This window comes from Etheostoma spectabile, unplaced genomic scaffold, assembly GCF_008692095.1.
Source record: "Etheostoma spectabile isolate EspeVRDwgs_2016 unplaced genomic scaffold, UIUC_Espe_1.0 scaffold00003155, whole genome shotgun sequence".
Taxonomy (NCBI): domain Eukaryota; kingdom Metazoa; phylum Chordata; class Actinopteri; order Perciformes; family Percidae; genus Etheostoma; species Etheostoma spectabile.
The window spans coordinates 97,366-107,255 of record NW_022603001.1 but is presented as its reverse complement, the minus strand read 5'-3'; the positions used below and the strand labels follow the sequence as shown (position 1 = coordinate 107,255).

At 38.6% G+C, this 9,890-nt stretch overlaps 2 non-coding genes across 2 annotated transcripts; both read left to right on the top strand.

Annotated features, from left to right (window-relative positions):
- The first annotated feature begins 1,654 nt into the window (after positions 1-1,654).
- LOC116676436 (U5 spliceosomal RNA) lies at positions 1,655-1,765 on the top strand. The gene has a single exon (XR_004328701.1). It is a non-coding gene; the product is annotated as a U5 spliceosomal RNA (small nuclear RNA).
- Positions 1,766-8,902: 7,137 nt separating this feature from the next.
- On the top strand, positions 8,903-8,974 carry trnap-cgg (transfer RNA proline (anticodon CGG)). Its single transcript has one exon. It is a non-coding gene; the product is annotated as a tRNA-Pro (tRNA).
- The last annotated feature ends 916 nt before the right edge of the window (positions 8,975-9,890 follow it).

The following is a 9,890-nucleotide window of genomic DNA, read 5'->3' as shown; positions in this document are numbered from 1 at the left end:
ACACGGTCTTTTGTCCTGGCCTTTCATGGGGTCATGACAAAGCATCTAGGGTCATCTTAGTTTGTGTGAGTACATAGGTTTCCACGTACATTTTTTTTTTAAGATTGAAGACCAAATTGTAAGCTTTTCCAAAATTTTCCAATCATTTCAGCTGATTTATAGCGCGTTGGCGCAGTTGGGCAGCGTGTCAGTCTCATAATCTGAAGGTCGTGAGTTCACCCTCACACGGGCAGGTGTTTTTAAAAACAAAAACAACCAACTGATGCTGAAAATACAGTGACAGGTGGGGACCACAGCACATGAATGGAAGTTGTGATGCTATGGTTACTTCAGAGATTTCGACATTGAGACAACGAAAGGCATTCTTTAGGGGTAGCAAACTAATGACTCAAAATGACTCATGACTCCTAACCATTTTCGGTCATTGACAATATTGTGTTCTCATAGGTACTGGAAAGCCACCAGTCTCCACCAATGTATTTCTTAGCATTATTTTCAGTCTGTGTTACAAGATTTGCAGTAAACGTTGTATTGTCCAGCAGGAACAGCAACAGGTTGTTACTTTTGACCATGATTTATACCGTAGCAGTGCAAGCATTTTGCCCAGGTTAGATTTCCAGCCACTGCAGTTGCATTTACAGGTTTTGAGCCATATACAACATTAACATTACATGTTTTACCCAGGTTTCTTCTTTTATTCAGTGATATTTCAATATCCTTGCGGGAGTCATCCCAAAGGATTATAAAGATAAGTCTAAGTCTATCTCAGAAAAAAGGGATGTAGCTCAGTGATAGAGCGCAGTTTTTACATGTATGAGGACCTGCAAATCTCCAGCAGGTATTTATGGTAGTCTTTAAAGAGCTGCTTAAGATATTACCTCCTGTGGTAATCTGACTGGTAGGGTTATAGAACGTAGTGGTAGACTAAGACCTCCTGTGACACAAACTAAGCGGTATGCTCTCTCTTTCATACCTCAGACTATCAGACAGCACACATCACTTTAAATGTACATGTTTTACAATCTGTATTTTACTGTAGTGTAGTATTTTATTGTATTACACTCCAGTTTTTTATGGTGTAACGGCGGAAATGAGCACTGTAGTTTCCATTTTTATAGATTAAATAAACTTAACATGACATTAAGTTTACTCTTCAGCAAGTGGAGACATTCACACCAGACACTTGCAGCAACAGATGCTTTGTTAAACATCAACATACAAAGCATAGGGAATAGCAGAGAATGGTTCGATCCATCGACCTCTGGGTATAGGGCCCAGCACGCTCCGCTGCTCCACTCTGCTCTGTTGTTCAATTTTGGGGCTGGAAACTCTTTAATATACACACATTGAGGGGAGGTTTGGGAACCTGTGGCAACCAAGGTTCCAACCGCTTACGGTTGTAAAGTTAAACATTTGGTAGACCTTGCAACAATGAATGTGAGCTTCCTGATTACTCACACATGATTTTTCACATGTACACTTGTTATTAGCTGGTGTTTAAAAAAAAGGGCATTGTGAGTACAGATATAAACATCAGTAAGGAGTCTACCAAGTTGCCTCTTATCATTTTAGTTTGGACCCCAGTGAGGCTTACCGTGATGGTTTGGACTGGGTCGACTAGGATTTTTGGCTGCTCTCGAGCAGACGGCTGTACTCACTCTGGTTTCTCTTCATAACACACAAGTCTTTGCCTTTACTAAAGACTTCCTTGGAGGGGAACGCCGATGATCAAACTATTTTGGTGGGCTTTGCTGTTTGGCCGAGCCTTTGTACTTGCTCTTGCTTACTAAGCTTACCTTAAAGGTGTGCCGGACCTGTTATTGTTTTTAGGGAGCAGATTTACAGCTACACACATGTCAGCAGCCACAGGATCATACCTCAGAATATTGAAGACCTTACCCTCTGATCTTAAACTACCTGGGTCTTTTCATGCCACCAACCTAAGCTTTTATTCAGACGTTTTTTAATGTTTTCACCTTAAGCAAGAAGAAGTGTATGTTTTTAACATATCATCGCTCTCTGATTTCAGTTGTGCAAGAGCGGGAACCAGTGAGTCCAGTGCGTGGGCTGTTTTTTGGCAAGGCCTCAACTGTTTGGTGCAATATGAATTTGGCTCTCCCAAACAGACTCCGGGACTTGTCATGGATGGTGTCTCATGAGATCCTCCCGGTCAGGTCCGTTATGCACTCTGGGGCATGTCAGCACACTCATCCTGTCCTCGACCTGGATGTGGCGAGCCCAAATCAGTGAGGCATTTGGGGAGTGCCGGGCTGCCACAGGTTTAACACACTTTTTAGTTTGCTGTGGTCGAGTGTTTAAGGCGATGGACTAGAAAACCATTGGGGTCTCCCCGCAAAGGTCCAAATCTTGCCGACAATGAAAGGCATCCTTAGCGTTGGTAGCAAACCAATGACACATCACATTATACCAAATCGCAGATGTGCCTTTAGTGGCGGTTCTACAGAGGCCTAGAAATGTCACTGGCCACCCCAAATAAAAACATATTAATGTAGCAGGGCACTAATGTGCGACGCAGCGTTCTACACGGGTAAGTCAGAGCAGTGCCCCCAAATACTGTATGCTGCCCGCCACGCCCACATGTGGTGCTGCTCTTTGGTGAATGAGACACTATTCTGGAGAGAGAAGCTCCGATTTCTCCTATTGCAAGAGTCTGAGGTAAGCAAAACCATTTTAACCCTCGTTACCGAGACACTCGCCCATGAGTAAAAAAGCACCTCTGATTCATAGTTTAATCATTTTTTAACCATAGAAGCGATTAGCTTACCTCCGTTAATTTAAATCCTGACGAGTTCGCGTTTACGGAGGTCTTTTCCGGGTCTTTCTAGCCTCTACAGGGGATTTTCTATTGAGCCTGGAACTTCAGCCTCTTTGGGCTTTAAATCCACACTGTTATATCCTAGATTGGTCCCCTTTATGTCCAAAATTCATCGCGTTTTGGCTCTTTCTGCCGCTAGCTCGCTTCTTCGTCTCTGCCCTCTCTCTCTCTGTCTCTCCTGTCCATGTCTCCGAAACACAGGCCCTATATGGGAGATAAAGGCACCCCTCTTGTATGGAAAGCCGAGGGACAAAAAGGCCTATAGGCTCCATGGAAAGCCAAAAGGTGCACTATTTAGACACATTTGCTTGTGTAGCATTGCTGTGGGTGTAATATCAATAAATATACATTATTATGTTATTATTGCATTAAGTAAATGTCATGAAAGCAAAAGCGTCTTGACTTTCTTTGAAAAAATGCATGTATTTTGTCAACTGTATAAGTTTAATGATTATTTCTTCACAGTGTGACTCCCAAGACATATGAGAAGTGTTTTAGAAAGGAAAATGGCTTAGGTTTTACTCATCTGTCTGTGATATTAATACATATCTGGAAGATGTATGTCCTTTTTATTTATTTAGTTGTCTTTAGGCCCTACAACCATTTTAACATGCAAGTGACCTCACTGCAACCCAAATATTCTAATAACCCAGTTGTCCTAAAAAAATGATGTTCATATCTTGACTGTAGACAACAGGGTTGATGTTTTACAAGCTTTTTTATAAATAATCCAGATGGAAATTAAACTGTAAAAATGGCCTCAGGGCCCAGAGTGTTAAAGAGCTCATAGTACCTTATTACCCCACAGAGCACTGCGCTCCCAGAATGCAGGGTTACTTGTGGTTCCTAGAGTCTCCAAAAGTAGAATGGGAGCCAGAGTGATACTGTCCATTATACTAACAAGGATTGTCTAGGCTCAACTTTTGGTACATCAGACATAGATAATATTTAGGTTTACTACATATTTGTATAAATACCATCACGTCTTTTGTCTGTAGTTCTCTATTCTGTCATGGATTAACTCTCCCCCACCTCTTTTTTTGTCTATTCTTACGTCTCAGCACCAGCTGTTGCTAGAGTATTATGCTTTTGGGTCGCTGACCATCTCTACATACGTATGCAACTCCCATTCTTGTGAATGTGATAACACAGGACCCTTGGAGGGAATTTCTTATATTTTGCAAAAACATTCACACGAAATCGCATGAGATTTTGGAGGTCAAAGGTTCAATGCCAAGGTGACTTTGTCCTCTGTCTGTCCATCCGATTCTTGTGGATGCAATATCTCTGAACGCTTAAAGGGAAGCACTTTAAATTTGGCATACATAACCATTTTGCAGATAAACTGATTTCGTTTTTGGAGAGCAAAGGTCAAGGTTACTGTTTCATTATGGCTCGAGAACTGTATATGTATTTCTCCTAAACTGGTGAAATTGGCCCCAGTGGCCTAATGGATAAGGCACTGGCCTCCTAAGCCAGGGATTATGCGTTTAAGTCCTATCTGGGGTGAATTTCAGCAGAGGCTCAGCGAAAGTGTCCTGGGCCCACAACCCAGAGGTTGAGGGAATAAAAACCATCCTCTGCTAGCTCTATTTTGCTGCTGACACAATGGTAGACACTTTAAAAGGGTGATGCATCAAGAGTTTATGACCATCAACCTGATTTCCATGGTGAGATGAATCATGATATAACTGCTGGAAAAGTTGTTGACAGAACCATGAAAAGTAATGTTCTCGAGGAAAATCATGTTCTGGCGGTTTACTGTCCATTTTGACATATACACAGCCACTACCCTGTCATGACTGTAGTAATGCTGACTTTCCAGTGATGTGATTGGTAAGTGGTTGGGCTGTTTACAGGTTTTAATCATATCCATTGGTTGCATGGACGGGACTTCTATACCCCGGTTCTATCGCTTGATCGCTGTCTTGTCTTTGTCGTTCAACGACTATTTGGGCTCACACCTAGACACACCCGATGCCGAAAAATCACAATGCACCATAAAAGTGCTCTCAAGCACTCCCATAGTCTGACTTTTTATTAATTTTTCGACATACTATGTTATGACTTTTTATGACTTTCATGAATTTTCGACATATTATACTATGACTTTTAATGAAATTTTTTGACATACTAAACTATGCTTTTATGAATTTTCAACACGTTATACTATGACTTTATGATTTTTTGTCATACTAAACTCTGACTTTCATGATTTTTTTTTCATACTATACTATGACTTTTTATACATTTTTCGACATACTATACCATGACTTTTATGATTTTTTTCAACATACTATCCTGTGACTTATGACATTTGTGACATACTATACTATGACTTTTTATAATTTTTCGACATGTTATACTATGACTTTTCAGTCATACTACACTATGACTTTTATGAATTTTTTCAACATACTATGACTCCTTTTGAAAAGGGGAATTAGCTCAAATGGTAGAGTGCTTGCTTAGCATGCGAGAGGTAGCGGGATCAATGCCCGCATTCTCCAGAGGACTTTAGATTCTTCTTGTTTTACAACAAGAACTATAAATTTGGACTTGTTAAGACATACTATACTAGGACTTTTTAGGAATATTTCGACATACTATACTATGACTTTTTACGTTTTTATCGACATACTATCCTATGACATTTATAAATTTTTTGAAATACTATACTGTGACTTTTTATGAATATTTCGACTTACTATACTATGACTGTTTTTTTATTTATTTTATTTTTGACATAGTATGCTATGATTTTTTATGAATTTTTGACATACTATACCATGACTTTTTATGAATTTTTGACATACTATACTATGACTTTTTATGAATTTTCGACATACTATAGTATGACTTTTATGATTTTTTGTCATACTTAACTATGACTTTTATGAATTTTAAACTGTTATATTATGACTTTTTATGACTTTTTTGACATACTATCCTATGACTTTTTATGAATTTTTGACATACTATTCTATAACTTTTTTTGAATTTGGGAATTAGCTTGGTAGAGCAAAATTAAATGGTAGAGCGCTTACTTAGCATGTGAGAGATAGCGGGATCAATGCCCGCATTCTCCAGAGGACTTTAGATTCTTCTTGTTTTACAACAAGAACTTTAAATTTGGACTTGTTACGACATACTACACTACGACTTTTTAGGAATATTTAGACATACTATACTATGACTTTTTATGACTATTTATGTTTTTGTCGACATACTATCCTATGACTTTTATGACATTTTGAGATACTATACTATGACTTTCATGATTTTTTGTCATACTAAACTATGACTTTTTATAAATATTTTGACGTGTTATACTACAACTTTTTATGAATTTTTGACATACTATACTATGACTTTTTATGACATTTATGAATATTTTGTCATACTATACTATGACTTTTATGAATTTTCAACATACTATACTATGACTTTTATGAATTTTCGACATATTATAATATGACTTTTAATGATTTTTTTGACATACTATACTATGACTTTTTAGGAATATTTCGACATACTATACTATGACTTTTTATGAATATTTATTATTAATTTAAGCCTGTGTTGAGGTTGTACAACATATGAAACCTACCAACTGTCCCTTAGACATTGTCCCCGCCAGAATGGTGAAGGAGGTTTTTAATACCACCATTGGGGCGAGTCTTCTTACTCTTTTTAAGTAAATTGCTAAGCCTGTACTTTGTTACTTTTACTTGAAAGAAGTAAAGAAGTTAAATCAGTACAGATAATTGTAAACACAATTATCTGTACTTCTACTTGAGTTCGGGCAGTGAGTACTTTTGCCATCTCTGACGGTCATTGGTATGCAGGTCACTTGATGTAATTCAAGTAAATACATAAGGCCCCACCCAACAGTTTTGTGATACGTGGCGTGCAACTGTATGTCAATGATCAAGCTTGTTGCTGTGACCAAGAAACCACCAGCAAAATGACTGATAATAATAAACTTTATTTCAGACCCAGGGGGATCCATATCAACATAAGAACATATACAAACACAAAAATACATCATCAGTTACGAAGTTTTCTTGGATGCCAAATATTTGAATTCAAAGTCAGAATCCAATTGACATGTAAGAACTATACAATGCACATCCAGCTTCTCCATTTCCGCATGAGTCAGCTTCCCCAATTTCTGAGTAACAGGAAAATATCCTGATAAGCATGCAATTATCTTTAAAGTTATGATATATAACTTCTATAACAAAGGTTTGGACACAGTGACCACTTACTTCATTTTGTAGTTCAGGAGATTGTTTTTTCCACAGGTAACAGGTTTAGAAGCCTGGGTAGCTCAGTTGGTAGAGCATCAGACTTTTATTCTGAGGGTTCAAGTCCCTGTTCAGGTGTAAAGTTGCACATTCTGCTGCATGCCTGAACACTTCAGACACTGTCATATTATCTGTGTTCCATGCACAAGTCTTTAAAAAGAATTGTGGCTGTTTTTCAAGCAGGTTATGTATCACAACAATGTTGCTGGTAAGTCTAAATGAACAATAGGCAACCTACATCCATCTTGCTAGCACACAAATCTCTGTACTCATCTCCCTGCTTGCATAGTATGTCCAAGGACATACCACATATGTTCTATAACCCTTTTCATTGGTTTGCTACCACTCTTAAATAATTCCTTTTATTGTATCAATCTCAGAAATAACCAAAGAATGACAAATTACATTCATGTGCTAGTGTTAAACCACCTGAATATCACTGTATTTTCAGCATCAGTCGTGTTTTTATTTGTTTTTTCAGCTGCCCCGTGTGAGGGTTGAACTCACGACCTTCAGATTATGAGACTGACGCACTGCCTACTGCGCCAACGAGGCTATGAAAACTATTGCAATGGTTGGGAGAATTTTGGAAATAGTAACAATTTGGTCTTTAAGCTCAGTAAAAACAATGTTTTCGGAAACGTATTTACTCAATCAAAGGCTAAGATCGACCCTAGATGCTTTGTCATGACCCCATGAAAAGGCCAGGACAAAAGACTGTGTTCAAAGGTTGAATGAAATTCAAGAATATGACCACAACAAAAGAAATGATAATTCAATGATGGTGGTAGTCAGTTTAGTCAGTGGTGAGTGTGTGCGACCTGAACACAGCGCCTTGGACCGCTCGGCCATCCTGACTGCTCCAGCAGATTTTCAGTAGGACCTGTCTCAAAAATTATAAAATAGTGAATTAAACATGTCATGATATAGTAGGTTCTCAGTCATCCATGTCATAGTTAACAAAGGAAGGTTTCTCAACTGTCAGCCCAAATATATGGGCGTTCATGGAGACATGGAAGAAAGTCACCAGGGTGGCATTGTGCTTGACAATGGCAATACATTGCACGGGATGTGAAGGCAATGTGCAATACAGGCCAAATCCTATGGTGGGAATCAAGATCCACCAATGTTTCTGTCCACAATGTCCACCTGAATCCAGAAATATACCTGCCAGATGGGAAATAAACTGAAAATTGGGTCAACAATTTGCAATTATCTTTAAAGTTATGATATATAACTTCTATAACAAAGGTTTGGACACAGTGACCACTTACTTCATTTTGTAGTTCAGGAGATTGTTTTTTCCACAGGTAGCAGGTTTAGAAGCCTGGGTAGCTCAGTCGGTAGAGCATCAGACTTTTATTCTGAGGGTCCAGGGTTCAAGTCCCTGTTCAGGTGTAAAGGTGTCTGAACACTTCAGACACAGTCATATCATGTGTATTCCATGCACAATCCTTTAAAAAGAATTGTGGCTGTTTTTCAAGCAGGTTATGTATCATAACAATGTTGCTGGTAAGTCTAAATGAACAATAGGCAACCTACATCCATCTTGCTAGCACACAAATCTCTGTACTCATCTCCCTGCTTGCATAGTATGTCCAAGGACATACCACATATGTTCTATAACCCTTTTCATTGGTTTGCTACCACTCTTAAATAATTCCTTTTATTGTATCAATCTCAGAAAAAACCAAAGAATGACAAATTACATTCATGTGCTAGTGTTCAACCACCTGAATGTCATTCGTTGATTCGTGGCTCGTTGGTCTAGGGGTATGATTCTCGCTTCGGGTGCGAGAGGTCCCGGGTTCAACTCCCGGACGAGCCCTGAAGGCAGGAACTGTTAAAACATTAATCTGAAATTTAAAATCCAGGTGAATTTTAATTTAACCCACATTAGGAGCAAGCAAAATTGTATTAGAGCTTGTTGGCAATTTTCCATATCGTGCTTCAACTTCACGCGACAGAAAAAGCTGGGAAAAAATATGAGGAACAAACAAGCAGGACATGACTCTCCTTGTTCATTTGAAAAAGGAGAATCATGCCTGTCAGAGATTTTTATTTTATTTTCTAATTTATTCAATCTATTTAAACAACCCACACAGTTTGTGTCTCCCACGCACTCACATCCACAGACACCATACACCAATTATTCCTTCATGTATGTAGTCTTGTGCATTATGTTATGTCTTGTATTATCCTGCTGTCTGCATATATCCTTTTCAGAGTGCATGTGGCGGCGCTTTTACTAGCTGCGGCTCGGAGGCTCTCTAAACTCTCTAAACTGTATTTCGTTGCATTGTACCTGTACATGTGTGATGACAATAAAGTTGAATCTAATCTAATCTAATCTAATCTAATCTAAATGGAGACTAGACTACACCTCCACTCTGCAACCACAGTTCTAGGGACTCTGCATCTTAGAAATTCCACTACCCAGACAAGAAATGCACATTTGTATATATTTTGCTGTTGGAAGGTTCAATGTGGGATTAAAACACATGACTAAATATTATTTAGTCAGATGTTGCTTATGGGTAACAGCGACGCTGAAGTACGGTAGCATTAGCTACCAAGTGTTCTTAACAAGTCACTGAACATGTAAAAAACTGAGTGCTTAGGAGAAATACTTTAAGAAAAAGTGTTTAACGGACAGTTAGCCGCTGTAATAACGAAACTAACAAATTGAACTGGTAATTGGTGAGCAGCAACACTCTACCAACACAAGCACAGGAAACTGAAAT